Genomic DNA, 17,362 nt, shown 5'->3' on the forward strand with positions numbered 1-17,362 from the left:
CACCCTTAGCTAACATAGGAAATATCCTGCTTTCCTCTGCCTTCCCCAGTCTTTTCATGATGATGAATCTCTTTCCTCTTGCTCCCCATTATTTCTGTAAATGAGAATATGCTATAACATTGCTGAGGTTGGGCTAATTAAATCAGCTCTTTCTTATCTCATTGATCTGCATTTTAAAGCTGAGCTGATTAAGGATGAGAAACTATATTTGATTAGAAATATGTTTTTGCCAGTTAGTTACATCAAAGGGTAGATTACAGGAGAGCAGAGGAGCTGAACTCACATGACTACTCTTTCTCCTGGATGTTAAAAGGGAAGAGAAATAGCATGAAATAAAAAACAAACCCCAAGACACATTTCTAACCTATATTTTTTTCACAGCAAATAATGATACCTTTGTTTAATCTTCTGGAAAAAAATTAAGAATATATAAGTGAGAGTGTGATACAGAGAAAAGATTTCCATAAGCTGTGCAATGCTGTGGATGGTGCTTTATCAAACATCCAGCAGAAATTTCACTGAAACTGCAATCCCTTCCTGAATTTATGGTGGCATCAGCAGAGTCATCCAGCACCCAGGACCAAATGCTCACCTGGGCTGGCAGCCAAAGCAAAGGCTCAGAGCAGGGCCCCTGGCTGATCCTGTGCCTGGCCAAAGTGCACAGCTCCTGTGCAGTTTTTGTGGCATTCCCAACCACCATGTCTGTTAAAGAAAATATTAAGCTGGTGGGACTACCTGACAAAATCCTTTGTTCAAGTCCTCCATTTAGCAAAACTTTCTGATGGCTCCAAGGATGCTGCATCCACAGCCCATAAAGGGCTTTTTCAAGGAACGGGGAAGTTAGGGAAATTGATAGGAGGCAGAAGTTTCATTTTTCTTTCGTGTTGAGTTTTCCAAGAAAACTCAGTGCCATATTTAGTGCCACAAATTTGAAGATAGCAAAGAAACCACCTGTCAATTGACCTCCTGTACTGGTCCACCATGCAGCCATCAGAACAGCTCCTAAATCCTTCTCAGTAGGGCTGGGACTGCCAAAGTGACTTTGTCCCTGTGTGCCACTGCTGAACCAGACAGGGAGATGCAGCAGAGCCTCTTAGACCTCCCCCCTTCAGACCACTCTGGGTGGGCTGTGCTGTGCTTCTCAGGGGGCTGCAGGGAGGATCCTTCTCTCTGTCACTGGGTGCCCCTGCAGAGTCACCCAGGCTGCTCAGCTGCTCCTCCCCTGCCACCCCAGGCTTCCCCCATGGCCCCAGCCCAAAGTAAAATGGAAACCAGGGCCAGCATTTTGTTGTGTTCATTGCCCACAGCCATCCTGCTGATGGTGCAGTGGCTCACATTACTTAAAACAGCTCCTTGGAAGAGCCTCTTGTAGGTGGGTGTCAGGACACAACCTTCATCACTCAGCTCTGAGGTCAAGCAGTCAGGAATTAGAGACAGCAGAGAGAATCCCAGAGATTCTGGCATGTTCATTTGGGAGAGCAGCACAGCTGCACCAAAGCATGGGGCTAGGAGAAGGGAAACAGGAGTTTTGCCCCTGGAGTAATACTGGGCAATATTGTGCTTTATTAGTGACTTGTAGGAGTTAAGTAGGAAGGAGCAGAAGATGAAAGAAAATTTTAATTTCCTTTTCTTAAACAAAGAGTGCATGATTAGTAATTAGACACAGACAGCGATAGTAACCATTGTCCCTATATCAGCCCAGTGGACTTCTGGATAGCACAACCAGCAAAAATGAGTTCCTCTCTCTAGCTGCACTCCTCTCCTCTGCCTTTTTGCTTGAAACATTCATTTCAGGGGACTGCATACAGGAACTTGAGCAAACTTCTTGCTTTCTACTCCAAAGCAGTAAGAGATGAGGATGGCAGGCTACTTGCAGGAAGATATTTATTAAAAAACACATCCCAGATATCAAGACCTGTATGCACAGAAACAGCTTTAGACCTAGTCCTTAAAATGTGATCAAAAGCCATTGAAAACTAATCTGTACATAAATTTAACCATCAAACAAAAATAGAGTGAGAAGAATGGTCAGCTCATCTGGCATGGGGTTTCTGAAATGTCTGATCTGTAGAGGAACAAAACTAACTGTTATCAATTCATGGCTTATTTTTAATTTCTGTCACAAGTGTGAGGCGGTGCAAAAGCTTATTTATTTACTATGAAGAAATCCAGATATTTATCCTTAAATGAGAATTAAAAAAACTCTCTGCAAGAGATTAATCACAGCATGCCACGATGAGATTTAACAAGCATGAGAGGCATGTAGGAATTATTTTTCTATTTTTGCAGTGGCTGTATTTGCTTGTATTACTGCTCAGAGAAATAATAGCAGCTCTAGTGGCATTACTATTGAAATCCATGAAATTTCCCTTGAATTAAAAGAATCCTTTAAGGAACAACAAAGATGAGGAAGGTGACTCCAAACTAGTTTCCTTCCAGAAGACTGATTGATGTAAATGGTAGCTCAAATTAGAAGGGATTGAATATGCTTAGTCCTTCAACAAGTTGGACTTCATGCATTTCATTTTAGTTTTATGTGTTAGGCAATGGGATTTACAAGGAAAGTGCTCAGGATTCAGGTTTCAGAATTTACCTTCAAATGTGAATTTACTTGCTTCATGTACAGTGACCAAGACTGCATTTCTGTATTAGCCATCCATCACTGGTGGCTCATAAATTAAAGTATTTATTAAAATACCAGTTCATCTTTGAATGTAACTTCCAATCACCTTGTTATGTGCCAATTCCCCACAAAATTTATTTGATAAGTAAATAATTATTCATTTTTATTTACTATGACAGCAGAATTGATCCCATTTAAAATCTCTGTAAGTTTCTCTTTAATAGTTGAATGCAGCAGCCCAAAACGATGGCCTCCATTAAACAAAAATTAAACGCTTATTTATGATATTCAGTTTTTATATTTTTCCAAACAGGAGTATACTTCTAGGCCAAAGAAGGCCACCATTACCTTCTGAACTAATATTTCTTTTAAAAGATCTGTTTCAAGAACAATCATTCTTTGATTCATTAGTTTCCTTCGTGAGGCAATAAGAGTTTAAGAGACACTGCAATGATAAAATAATAATGTCTGAGTAATACTGGGGGTGGTGTTGCCAGTGAGTATTGAGGAGGCATTTTTGTATTGCCAAGTTTGCAGGTTTTTATTACAGTGATTAATAGAAATAGTTGTTCTCCTGAATTCAAGGTTGTTATTCTGTCTAGGTTTAAAAGCCTGTTCAACAGGAGCTGTGTACACACATTTAGGTGTAAGTGAGGAGGCCAGGCTGATTTCCTGTTCTTAAGTGTGATTGATTGAATATAGTGTGGCATTTCTGAGGAACACTTTTTTTCCCTATCTCAAAGCTCAAAAGTATATTCCTTCCATTTATTTGTTCATTTTAGAATAGTATCAATTGCTTTAAAAATCTTAAGCAGTTGAATCAGAGAGGCCAACACTGTTCTCCTGTGTATAAATATGGGATTCCCCCATGTCTCCCCTCCATCTTGATAACACCCAGAATCAGTATGGGAAACTAAACAGGTTTTCAGCCCAAAACTGTCTGCAGAATAGAGCTCAGCAGCAGCAAAGTGTTTATTTGAAGGCAGCTCCCTTGCAGAAGCAAGGGATCGAGCAGAGAAGAATTTTCTCTCTCACAGCCTCTCCTGAGGTCTCGGTCACACTGAGGAGAGGGATGATTGTGTCCTTGACAAGGTCTGTGCAGAGACAGGCATTGCACAGAGAAGCTGAGGCTTCACACCATCCCTGGCTGCTGGGCAGACATGTCCATGCGCCCTCACATCTGTGCTTGCAAATTTCACCTGGATGAATGCAGTTATTTTCAGGAATGAGATGTCAGTCAAAAGCTTAGGAAATGGAGGCAATGCTTCCCTGGCTCCAAAAGTCTCAGTGATCAGTGGAAAAGGGAACTAACTTGGGGAGCTTGTAATCTTTGCCTTGAATAAGGCTCTTGTTAGGAAAGCTTCTCATACTTGGGTGAGCTGATTGAGCTGGTCTGAGAGACAGAAAAAACAAAGTGGTGTTTCAGAGCCTCTTCTGAGGCTACAGAATGAATGAGCTGTTGTAGGAAGCAAGGAAGAAACCGTCATGCATGTTCCCCTAATCTCAACCCCTCCTGAATGCTCATCCCAGGGCCAGGATCTGTAAGGAACAGCTGGGAATGGCAAAGGGTTATGGGAAACTGGAACTTGCAGTTTGATCCTTTAGCATATCTAATTATTAAATTGATTTCAAAAGAGAAGGAATATTTAATATGTCTAATTGAAGCAGGAGATGGTGCTTTCCATTTAGCAGAGCTTCCTTAAAGGATTGCATGAAGTCTAAAATTAATACTCATCTTTTTAAATTTATGGTATCCTTATTACCAACCCGACCATAGCTGAAATATCACACATTTGCCCACTGTAAAAGAAACCTCCATGGGAATAAAAGAAAAGTCTTTGAACTCCTGTGAATGATAACAGTTTGAAAATCTTAATGCCAGTACCCTGCCTAGTAGGGCAGCAGCCTCTGCAAGCACAGGTCAGTGTTCCAGCTGCTGACATCGTGTGTCCAGGAAATTCCTGTCCTTTATTTCCCTGCTGCTGTGAAGCTGATGAGGGACAGAAGCTCATTGAAGACTGTAGCGCCCAATTTTTCAAAGACCAAGTGTTATTTAATGTTCAGCTGGAAATCTGTGTGTGGGTTTAAGTCAGGGTTGATACTTTAATAATTACTCTGGCTGTTATGTTTCCCCAGAAGGAGGTCAATCCAAGGGCTGTGTTTGACTCTGAAGGCAATTAGAGAAGCTTCAGAGCAGATTTTGTTTATCATTGTAGTTATAACAAGTATTTTTGGTTTTTTTCCCTGGCCTGTTAGGCTATCTAAAGTGTGACAAGGGATATTACTTAACAACAACTGGAGGCCTTTGAGGGAGCAAAGACTGACTGATTAGACTTAACTTGTCATGTTTTCTGATGAATTCTTTTGAACAAAAGGTAACTCAGGCATGTGGTTAATGATAGTTTTGAAGGACACAAAGGGAAAATATGGGTAAAGTTAGAAGTTTGTTAGGGTTATAGATTAAAAAATAGATTAGAAATCAACTGGAAAGGTAAGTAGAGGGTGCTTTAAAAATAATACAAATGTTATAAAAGAAGCCACAGTTGCTTTGGTTTTTATAAGGCATCTTTATATGTACTGTTGTGAAAATCCTGCTTCAGCTTGTTTAGGAAGTAGTAAAACCAGGTGTGAAATGAGTTTTGTAGCCTATGAAAATCTGAGGTTCCAACAATTGACCTTTGCTAAGACAAAACTAGCAAAGCGTAAAGTTTCAAACAAAAAATACAGAGGAAAAAACAGACGAAAATAGAATTTCCATCTGACGTAGGAAGTCTAGGTTACAAATACCAGTTTTATTTTTAGGGACTGGCACTCCCCAGATCAAAGCAATTACTTCTACTATATTCTTCAAGGAAACCTGGATGTTGCCATCACAGGCTTTCGTTTTTGACTAATTTTAATTTTTACACAAAACAGAATTTTTGCTGTTGGCTGTGTTGAGTCTGAGGGTGGCAGGGGGTGTGAGGGATGGTGACACTCCATCCCCCAGTGCCCCCTGAGGATGCTGCCAGAGGGTCGTACAAATTAACAAACATCTGATCTTACAAGGCTGGCAGGTGTTCAAAGCACTTGGAAATATCACACAGGGAAATCAAAGTGACCACAAGTTTTGGAGAAGCAGCAGTGGGATGAAATTCAACTGTTCAAATTGCAAACTCACCTGGTTTTGGCCATTCTGAAATAGTTTGGCACGTGACTTGATGGGAGAAAGGAGGCATGGACATGGCATCTGATCAGGGAAGTCATGAGTCAAACATAAACCTGTGTTGTGTCAGGGAAGATATTTTCATTGGAGAAGAGTGAAGAATTTAATAGTGCTAGACTCCCTGGAATACTGACTGCCATGCTAGTTAAACTCCTGCAAGAGTAATGCACTCAGACTTGGAGAGATTCAGTAAAAAACTATTAGTTATGGTAAGAAAAGCCATAAAGAATCAGACTAAAGTCATTTGCAGTGCAGTAGAGTGTTTCTGATGGTGAGCAAGAGTAAAAGCTTAACAAAGAGTGTAAGATAGTATAAGCATGAGTAATAGTTCCCCAAAACACTGTCAGTCTTCAGCAAATTTCAGTTTAAAACTTCCTGAGCAAGAGGCATTATCTCTGCTTTTGTTTTCTTCTTTTGTTTTCTTCCAACAGCTATTTCCTCTGCTGGATTTCCTCCCATACCTTCTTCTACTCCCTGTGCTTCCAGCTGGCTTTCAGCATGTCTGCAGCAGCAGGGATTTCTGCAACACAAGATGTGGGAGAAACATCAGCTTTTGCTACTTTGGAAACTGATCCTTTTTAATTCCTCTAATGTCACTAATTCTTATTTTTAAAAAGCCAATAAACAATCATTTCTTGTTCATTGCTTTCTCCCTAACAGTGATCTGGGAAATGGAAGTGCCTGTCTTACAAGAGACAAGAGAGCTTGGCTTGTTAATTTTAACACAATTAAGGATGAAGAAACACGACTATGATCTATACATGGGCACTAGGCTACACACCAGTGAAGAGCAAGAGCAGTCTGAAGAAAAAATTTTGTCCAAAGAACAAAAGAATCCTGAGAATGAATAAATTTAAGTTGATAAGTAGAAGAAAGGTTTTAGCCATGAAGAGAGTGAGACCCTGGGATAGTCTACACATCATGTGTTGGCTTTGACTGAGCTACATTTGTACAAATCTATTAATTTTGAAGAAAACAGCCTCACTTTTTTCCAGGAGCCCAGGAGATCAGTTGCATCAGGTGTGTTAAATTTTCACATGTTTTGGTTAGCATCTGTTCAGGTTGCCTTTGAGACTCCTGTCTGAATAGTCATGATCCTTTTACAGGAGGATAACGCATGGCCTACTCATGTCTGGGGAGGCACTTGAATGAGTGACCCAGATGCTTTAATCACTCAGATACCCCCCTTCTTGGAGGGCGTGGAGAGAATCCTGAGTGACTTAAAGATAGAGCATACACCTAACTAATGAAAAATATCATATAGCACAATGGCAAAGGATCCCACCTGATGAGTGGGGAAAGTTTTTCTCATGTTCTGCCCTATTTTTTGGAATGAAATGTAGTTTTAAGAACCTGCTCAACTCTTGTCACTGCAGGACTATAACACTACACCTCCCTCCATAATGTTTTATCCCCTCCAAAACCTCCTCTGATGGAGGTTTTGTTCCAACACTTCCCCCAGAGAACTTTGCTCTCCTGTCTAATAAATTTCACAGTTGGGAAGCTTTCTCTGATGCTTTGTCACTCACAGCCACATAAGACTGGATAAAGAGCTGCCTTCAGACGTCAGAGATGAAGAGCACTTATGTGCATGGGAACAGTCCCAACAGGAGTGAGATGAAGGACTACTGCAAATATCAGCAGTGTGGTTACCTTTGCTCACCTTATATAGCAGGGATCCAGCAAGAAATGCAAAGGTGTGATTTTCAGCACTTGTGAAAATGCCAGATTTACAGCCTTAAATAGCAAATTCTTCTGCCTCTCCACAAAACAAATATAGCAGGATGTCCACTGTGAGAGCTTTCTCACAAGTAGGCATCAGGCCAAGGGTGAGAAATGGTAAATAGGCACCCAGGGTGGGGAAGAAGTGGTCCTTTGTCCTCTGAGTGACAGAAATTGAAGCAGGGTCACCAGTTTTATTGCACTGTTGATGTTTGACACGGACCAAATGAAAGCACTTGGTTGTTACGAATAAGGGTTCATTTTAACATGGCAACAGAAGACTTCTTTCCAATGACCAGCCACTGAAATCATCCTATCACCTGCCAGTGGATTTAAAAACAATGTCATGGAAGGTGATTTGGGCTGAGATGTCATCTATAAAATATTTATTGTAATGAGATATATGGTTTTGAGTCACTTAGTGCATCCTGCAGTAGCTGCTAGATGGGTTAAAGACCAAATTACTCAAACCTAATGTCACACACAGCTCTTGCACAGTATTTTTATTGCTAATTACTTGGTGACATTATATTCACATAAAATAAGACCAATATGGACATGGCTGTTTGGGCAGCCAGGTTGGACCTTTCCTGTGCAGCTCTTTACCTTGTCAGTGGAGGTGAATCACTAGCTGAAGCAAGATCCAATCTGAAGCTGGAGTGTTTAATTACCCTTGAAAAAAATGGAAAGGTCAAAATAGGACACGAACGACAAAGTCAATTGAGCATCTGGACAGAGTCCAAGCTTCAGTCCTCACTGTCATCTCCTTGTTTCTTCTTTTGGAGGAGTCTACATTTAATTGTAGTTGTAAGAAGATATTTGCACTGTATTCCGTAGTTCTTCCTCTATTTTTCTCTTTTTTTTCCCCTCTCCTTTCCTATTCCTCCTCTTCCTGCTTTCTTTTGTCTTCTCTCTCTTCTCCTTCCTCCCCTCTCTTACTGTCTTCTTTCTTACATGTGAAAATTCAGAATCCCCTCCCCTCTCCCCTCCCCTGGCTGCATCCAGGCTGGGATGTGCCTGTGGGTGGGGATAAGGATCAGTGAGGGGATCCAGGATGACAGATTCTGAGATATCCATGATGGTCCCTCGAGCCAGCAGCCAAATCCCTGGTGTGTGGGGACTCTTGTAGCCCTGTAACATATTCCTCTCACAGATTTTATCTATGGTCACACACGTAGGATCTGCACATCAAAACACTTTGCATTTGCGCATCTGGTGCATAAATATGCAGGCAGAGAGGAACATTACCAGAATCAATTAAAAGCTCTCTCTCCAACACTCAAGTTTTGCTGATCGTTAATCACAGATGTCTGATATCTTTTTATCTCAAGTCAAAGATCCTCTGTCTCCTTTGTAGCAATCCATACACTGGGGTCCTCTCACAAAGCCCAGGGATTTTTGTTTCAGTGGTCTGACAGGACAATAACCGTATGATTCTGACCCACGGCAGAGGCTTTGGGTGACGCCTGTGAAAGACTGCTTGTGTTACATCTATAATTCATTTGCAGCTTGGTCTCTCGGGGGAGCACAGGGAATCATGGCAGCTGTTTAACAACCCTCAGTTACAACTGAAAGTAAAGGGAGCCACAATTCAGCTGAAACATTATGTAAAGATTGTGCTCACTGGGCCAGGGAACCTGAACTAACATGTCTATTTTCCTGAGGAGTGTTGGGGGATTTTTAATGACGGTAAGATCCTTGATTTTACAGCTCAGTCAGAAATACAATAGCCATAATGACATATTGTAGTGATAGTATTCTTACAACTACCAAGTTTTAAAGATGTGTGAAAGGAAAAGTTACTGTAGAGAAGTAATATAATTTACTAGACCAATAGAGACACCTGGAAAAAAGCAGATGAGTTTCCATGCACATAGTCCTTTCTACAATTCTCAAGCAGAGAAAATAGATGAGAAACGAGGTAGGGCAAGGTGTAACTGCTCTCAGTTTAACAGGATCACATTACTTTTTTCAGACAAAGTGGCTGATGAAAATGGGGCCCCATGGGACAGAGGGATGGGTTATTACTGCCCCAATAACCATGTGAGCAGAAGGATGTGGTACATGTGGAAAATGGTACTGCTGGACCAAATCTAGCATGTCACAGCATCATGGTTTGGATTGGAAGGACCTTAAAGATTGTTCCAACCCCTCTGACATGGGCAGGGACACCTTCCACTAGACCAGATTTTTTCAACCCCATCCAACCTGGCCTTGAACACTTCAAGGGATGGGGCAGCCACAGCTTCTCTGGGCAGAGTCAGTGGGCATAGCTGACCCTGCTCTGACTGCAAGGTAACTGCTTTGGCACTTTGAGTGGTTTAAATCTCTGTGTTTCACCTTTTTGATGGTCTGGTTCTGCACACAGCCTGGGGAGTTCAGCTGATGCACCAAAATCCATTGAAAACCTGAAAAGCAGATTAAATGCTTCTATTCAAAGGGTGAGAAAATGAAACACTTAAGCTCAGCCCTCTGTAATAGGAAAGAAAGTACAGGAAAGAACAGTGAGCAATGCAGAGCACATTGCTAAGCAGCTGCAGAAGAACCACAAGCTCACAGATCTCAGATGCTGCATTTGGGGTTTTTTATCCTCATAGAAGAAGCAGTAAATGTAAAAAGTATAAAAAATGTGAACTAAATCATTAAATAGCTTTCGCAGGGGAAGAGATGACCCAGGCTATGAATCACTGTCTTGGGGAAGAGGTGTTTGCAGGGCTGGAGAGAGAGAAGATGAATGGGGTGAGGTGCCCTGGATGGACCTCTGACCCTGGGCACCAGGGCTTTGGTTTGGATGGACTTAGTGAACCCTGAACTACTCTGAACACTGCTCTGCTCTGGTTCTTGCTGGTTCACAGCCATGAACCCAGAGCAGAGTCAAGGCACCTCTGCTTCCGGGTACTTGTCTGAGCTCTGCCTTGAGTCCTTTATAAGTTTTCCACCTGCCTTTGCTCGACTCCAGGGAAACCAATGGCTCTCTGCCAGCTTTTGTCAACAGCATGTGCAAGGACAATGTTTGCAAGACAAAATAACTGGTGTTAAGATTCCTCTGTAAAGAAGAAGAGGTTGCTTTATTAAAAGGTCGGTTCTGCATCTAAGAGGTTAATAAGTATTCTCTGCAACTCATCAATGTCAAGACTAAAACCAAACAGGAAAATGGCAATCTCTTTCTCTTTTGTAAAGGAACTTGTTGAAATAACTGCCTAAGTCTGTCCTCTGTTTACTAAAACAGCTTCGGAAATCTCTAAATCCATTTATCCTGAGGATTATCATCATCTGGTTTCCAGACAACATTCTCATTTCCTCCAGTGAGGTTTTCTGATACCTTAGGCCATTAGCTGTGGTATTGATCTTTCCTTAATACGTGAGAATTCCTACAGCAAAGGCAGCTCTGCATCTAAAAAACCCCAAGCCAAACCTGTTTTTATCTGAATAGCCAGAACAGCTTTTTGTTAGAGACAAAATTTAACATTCTGTAGCTTTTGTTTATAATAAATGTATCAGGGCAGGCTCTAAAGACATCCTTCACAGAATAGACTGAGCCTGTTATCAGCCACTTGGGGAAATTCTGTTCCAGAAACAAAAGCCTGTGACACACCAGTCCTTCAGCTCCAAGTCCTCTGGCTCAGCTCTGGGGAAAGAGATAATGGCCAGTGCTTAGGAGTGAAGCCTCTGAGATTTCACCTGGCTCTTCCTACCCCAAAATCCACCCCCCCTGACAAATCCTGTGCATCAGTCCATAGAAAAGTAGTAACCAAGACCCTCATTACTCACTCCAAATCATCTGACAGGGATTGTCAGGCTGGTGCCTCTGTAATAGAAATGGGGGGAAGAAACTTTAAGAAGAGTCTGATAAAAGAAAACACCACACCTTTACTTATTTTATCCTGTTTTCCCCTTTGTCTCCCACTAACTAGGCAATGTTGAAATCCCACAGTTACTTCTCCCTTAAAGGAAAACAATCCAGTAGCCTTAGGAGGATGGAGATGATGACAGATGGGAAAGGACGTTTGGACCATTTGGACAGGTGGGAATCTATTGCTTCTTCTAATCTACTGGGAGCTTGTTGAAAAGTTTAAGTTTCTCAGAAAAAAGTTTTCTCTGTAGCTGTAATCCACAAGGCAGAGAACAAAGAGTTAAATTAATTCACCTTAGCTATTAGGACAAACTTGTTTTCCCAACAGTTCAGCCAGAATCTCTGTACAGACAGCTCTTATTCCCCCATCTCCAGTGCCATGACCTTCAGCAAGTGTCTCTCTGTTAAACATATGAGTCACCCAGACTTATACAGAATTCATGGGAGGAGAGAGGTTCCCCCAAACACTGCAAAAAGAAGATTGACTAAAAATGCCTGACATAGAATAGGGAAAAGATTGCTAGAATTTGCTTCTTGCCACTTTGGACTTCTTTTGGTGCTTGAAGCATAATTTTCAGCAGTTACAGAGAAGTGTGATTTAAAATTTCTTAATCAGAAGAACCCTTCAGTGTATGAAAGTCTTCATTAACACCTAGGAGCAGTCATTATGGTCGAAAAATTCAAATTTGGGTGCCTTAAGTAAGAGTAAGTATACACTTTATCAATTTTTCAGTATGTCTGAGCACCTGCAGATAACATTTAAGACGAGTTAATTACAGGCTCCTAAATATGGATTAAAGGATTAGTTTTAGACATCAAATTGTGAAAAGTTTAGCTTATGTAACTTACCAGGGCCATGTGAAAAGTTCTTGGATTTAGATGTAGAATCACAAATCTTCTTAAACACGAGGAAGGATGCAGCAAAGGATTCAGGTTTGTCTTCCTTGTTTGCCACAAACTACTTCTTCCCAAAACCCAATGGGGAATTAAAAACCATAGGATTAGTGTTCTTTTCCTGAAGTTTCTTTCTTAATTGTATTAGCAGTTAGGAGTGATCCTGCAGCGAAACAAACCAAAACTCCAACCAACCAACAAACAAATCCCCAAACAAAATAGTCATTTTAGGCTATAGACAGATGCTCAGTGTGCAGCCACCTCTGTCAGCTGATGATATTATCATGTTCAGCTGCTATTTTGCAGCTCTGAGTTTGTATCCCTTTCCCTTTCTCCTTTCTGCAAGCATTTCAGCTCTTCTGGCAAAATGAGTCCTGTGAACACTTCCTAACTCAAACAGTAAAAATAGGTGATTAGAGTTGTTTCAGCTAGCTGGGGTTGAAGAGCATAGATGTAACAGTGTTGAAATGGGGGTGGAGAACAAGTAATTTTTGGCTACAAACAGTAACAGCTTCAACATAAAGAGAAAATTTGGAAAAGGACACTAGTTTTACAAGCTGAACATGCTGAGTTCAACCTCACAGCCCTCAAACTAATTACCCTGAGATAAAACAAGTGGATTTTAGCTTTTCCTTAAATAGTGAAGATAATCTGGTAGTGCTTTAACAGCAAATGTCACAGCAAACAGATTCAGGACCAGAACTAAGCCAAACAAGCAATGTTCTTTCCTATGCAGTATTTTAAACAAATACCTGTCCTTTTCTATATTAAAAGTTTCTTTCCGTCTTGCCTCTTCCTCTCCCATATCGTGCCAGTGAAAACTCTGCATTTTCAGAAGTGCATCTAGTTATATGCAATATCAGCCGGGGTCAGAGATCTTCCTTTGCTGTTATTTCAAGCCTGGTTGCCCAACAGGAGCTGCACAAAATGCCAGCCTGCCCATGGCCTGTGAGGGCTGTGCTGGAGCAGCACTTCAAAGAGGCAGCTCAGGGGGAAATTCGTGCTCAGCTCGCTGTGGGGGACCCTGTGATTCACAGAGCCCCCGCTGGCAACAGCGGCGGGGCCAGAGCCGCGCACGGCTCCGCGTGAGGAATGAGGCTCCAAGAATTCACACAAATTAAACCTTCCTACTTCAAGCAAAGTTTGGATACCTGTTGGAGATGAAAGCAGCTCGTATCCCCCCTATTATGCAAATAACACATGAGGAGGCTGGAGTGGCAATTGTGGTCAGTAAGGCATTTCCCATCGTACTCACCTGCAGCTGGCATTATGTGGTCCATGAAAATGTTATAGCAAAATCCAACAAAGTTCTCATAGCAGCCTGGAATAACCATCTTTAAACTAGTACAGTGAAAATCAGAAGACATTTCCTTTTGAAATATATGATTCCATTAAGATAAAATATTTATAGAAATTAGATCAGCTAATGAGGATTTCATTTTGGAGAAAAATCATAAAATGCCAGTCATATCAGGGCACATTTTTCTCTCTTTTTGGAACAAAAATTTCTAAAGGAAAAGTTTATGAAACAAAGAAAAGTGAATTAAAGTAATTCATAGCATGTAATAAAGATGTTGAAAACAAAATGTTGATTTTTCTGGCTCAAGTGGAGTTTGTGGATCACCCCAAATAAAGGTATTTTAGGGGAGGGAAAGAAAAATTTACTTTCAGAGAGAATATCTACTTTATATGGTATCAATCTGAAATAAATTTTATTAGTGAATTTCCTCACAGTGGAGAAAAATTCCCATAACAGAGATCCCTGCTACATGGACATGGGCAGCAGTGCTGTGCCAGCTTCAAAGGAAGGGTTACTTCTGGTAAGGAGTTTTGCATTTCCTTTGTGATTAGGGACCCTGAGTGATGAGAGGATGTGACTTATCTTGAGAAGCTGATGAGGTTATCACTGCCTTCACTTCCCCCTTCCTCCCTCCCCAAACTGCCCTACTTTACTCTCATCCCACTCACCAATAACTAAAGTACTTTTCAAACAGCACCAGGACCACAGGGCAGAATTTTAAGGATCGGAGACTTGGCGGTGAGTTTCCATAAAGTGTGATGCTGATGGCTGCAGTGATGAGGAGCCTAATGGATGAGCAGCTCAGATGTCTTGCTGTGAAGGGCAAAGGGGCTGCCAGAGGCAGGACTTTGTCTCTTGGCATCTTAATTGCCAGATTTCAGAACTGCACATAAAAATGCAAACCCTGATGCTGCCCCTGGCAGCGTCTAGGAGTTGGTCTGATTCACACCAGCCCAGAACACAGTGAAGAAAAGCTTTGAAAAGCAGGGAATGATGGTCTTGTGGAGGACAGAATCAAAATTAGGAACAAGATCTATGGATTAACTGTAAATTTCAATAGATACAGTAAAAAAGATGATGCAATAAAAGCAAGTGGCAGCTAAGGAGTTGAGTCTGGATCCCATATGGGATAAATCCACTCCATTAAGAGCAGACTTGGGCTGAAGTTTGCATAGACACAAGAGAGGCAATGTAGAGAATGGCACTGAGGGCAGTGAATGGAAATGGAAGGTCTAATTTTTTTAGTGACTTTAGACTGACAACATGTACATCACAAACCTCTCTGCACATCGGTTTTCCTGACTATGAAATAGGCAGCAAATCTGAGCCAAGTGTGCCTGCAGACTTACAGGAGGACCTGAGGCAGGACCTTGCACACATCAGGGGGTGGGGCTGCCCAGGGCTTGCAGTAGGACAGCTTTTGGAAACCCAGTGTTGGAAGTCAATGGCAGCTTGTAGACTGCAAGTTGCTTAAGGTTCTCAACTAGAAACTTGGAGCTTCCAGGAGTTGAAAAAAATAATACAATAAGGTGAGCTTTTGGAAGCAGAAGCTGTCTGGAGAGGTTGTGCATTCTCCATCCCTGGAGGTTTTTAAGGCCTGACTCAGTAAAGCCCCAAACAACCTCCCCTGATTCCAGAGCTGGAATTGAGTAGGAGGCCGGGTTACAGAACTCCTGAGGTCTTTTCTAGGCTGAATTATCTTCTGTTTCCCTTTTTATTTTCTAGTACCAATTAAAGCGAAACAGTACCAAAATATGAGCAAGAGAATTTATGCAATTACTTACTGGTCCCTTGGTATTGCTAATGAGTGCAGAAACATAAAAGATCCCACAGCCCCAGAGGATCTTGGAGATGGATCTGAGGAGAGGATGGCTCATTTGCAGGGCATGATTCTTCAGGGGTTTAGCAGCTTCAGTCCCCCCTCAGTGCCCCAGTCAAAGACTCAAGGCTTTCTGCTGTGCTTTTCACACCCACCCTACCCACTCCCTTCTGCCATTGTAACTTTTGCTGTGAGATGCAGTGAAGTCTTCCTTTCACCTCCCTGTCAATATTTATTGTGCATGTGTAATTTGAATATTTTAAGATAATGAAATAAAATTCCTGTCTGCATTCATCAAGCCCAATATATCTGCAGCATAAAAGCTGAATACAGAACAACTTAAAACTACCACAGGAGATGGTGGAATAGATGAGCCTGTGTGTAATAAATGAACAACTTAGTCATAGCAGTGATGCCAGTGGGGAAAAGGGATTGTGGCATCCCAGGTGCCTCAGAGAAACCCTTTTCTAGCAATTACACAGCTTCAGGGTTGGCAAACGCCAAAGATTCATCTGTAAACCATCTTTGTTTTCATACTGCTGCATGGAACATGTGGGAACACACTTGTGGAAAGTGTCATTTTAAGGGATTGTATTCTTTTGAAGGGGCAGTTTTATAAGGGAAGATCATTTTAGGTTTAAGGATTAGAAATGGTCTGCTAGGCTTGAGCTGCAGGAAGTGACTTATGGTTACTGCCTGGAAAATGCAGTTCACCTGAAAATGATTATCTTAAGATTGCTTAAGTATCAGGACTGGCTAACATAGCCAGTCTTGATTAAGGCAGTTTCTAGGTGATGCATTGCAGGATGTAGAGATTTAAAGAAAAACTGTTTTCCCAGAGCTGTCCACATGATCAGTCAGATCCTCCTTCTCCCTTCAATATTATTTTGATACTGATGAATTAATTTACATAAATTATTAGATATTGAGTGGGGAGACAGTGTGACAAAGAAAGGAGGAGATGTATCTCAGGAAATTCCTCTGGGATCACTGGGGGAGGCTACCAGGAGGGAGTTGAAAACTGGGACAATTTAAATTAGTCATTGGCAGCTGAGAAAGTAGAACAATACCCGAGACACATAGTGAAATGTGGAGGGAAAGGGAAAGAAATCTCTGGGTACAGATACAGAGATGTTCCTGGGCTTGCATTAGCAGAGAATTCTCAAGTCCATAAGACCTCAAAGCACGTAGAAAATTTAAGGAGAAAGAGAAAAAAAAGTGAAATTTTTATTGTTATTTTCTTGTAATAGCCAAAACATGGAAAGATATCTCACCTACCACAGATTAGAATAAATGAATCCCTACGGGGATGAAGGGAACCATTTTAAACCATCCAGCTTGATTGCAGATGTCAACATCCCAAGTGAATTTGTAGTCTTGAGGCTGGAATCTTACTTGTGCTCTACAGAAGTGGGAGAGAAGCCAAACACATCAGTGTCACATTGAAAACCAGGGCCCTGGGGAAGCAATCCCTCCCAAGAAACTCCCACTGGATGCTGAACTGTGAATCATGTGTGATTTATACTTGTGCTTTGATTACAGCTACTTGGGAATTATTTTTAGCTTTCCATTCAGAAATTAAAATTCATCAGAAATTACTTTTTTTTCTGCTCCTCTAGAACTTAGGTGCTTGAGTGGAGCAGATCCTAAGGTAATATTTCTGAGCAAAATCAGAGAACCATAAAAAGGTGCAGAAAAGCCAAGAAAGTAATGACACCATCTGCAAACTAAGTTAAGAGGCAGATCTTAGTCCTGTGCTGTAAGCAAGCAAGAAAAAATGTGAACCAAGATCCCTCCTACATCCAGTTTGGCCTATTGGTTATTCTGGTTAATGCAATATTGTGTTGTGAGTGTCTCTGTGGGCTGCTGACTGATTCTCATCAGGTCATGAAGGGCTCTGAAAGACTTGCAGTGTTGAACACCATCACTTATCTGGAGAGTCTCTC

At 41.4% G+C, this 17,362-nt stretch overlaps 1 long non-coding RNA gene across 1 annotated transcript; it reads right to left on the bottom strand.

Annotated features, from left to right (window-relative positions):
* Positions 1-1,540: 1,540 nt before the first annotated feature.
* On the bottom strand, positions 1,541-12,717 carry LOC118698641 (uncharacterized). Its single transcript, XR_004981924.1, has 2 exons — positions 12,253-12,717; positions 1,541-6,348 (listed from the first exon to the last, which is right to left on the bottom strand). It is a non-coding gene; the product is annotated as an uncharacterized LOC118698641 (long non-coding RNA).
* Between the last annotated feature and the right edge of the window lie 4,645 nt (positions 12,718-17,362).

This window comes from Molothrus ater, chromosome 1, assembly GCF_012460135.2.
Source record: "Molothrus ater isolate BHLD 08-10-18 breed brown headed cowbird chromosome 1, BPBGC_Mater_1.1, whole genome shotgun sequence".
NCBI classification, from domain to species: Eukaryota; Metazoa; Chordata; class Aves; order Passeriformes; family Icteridae; genus Molothrus; species Molothrus ater.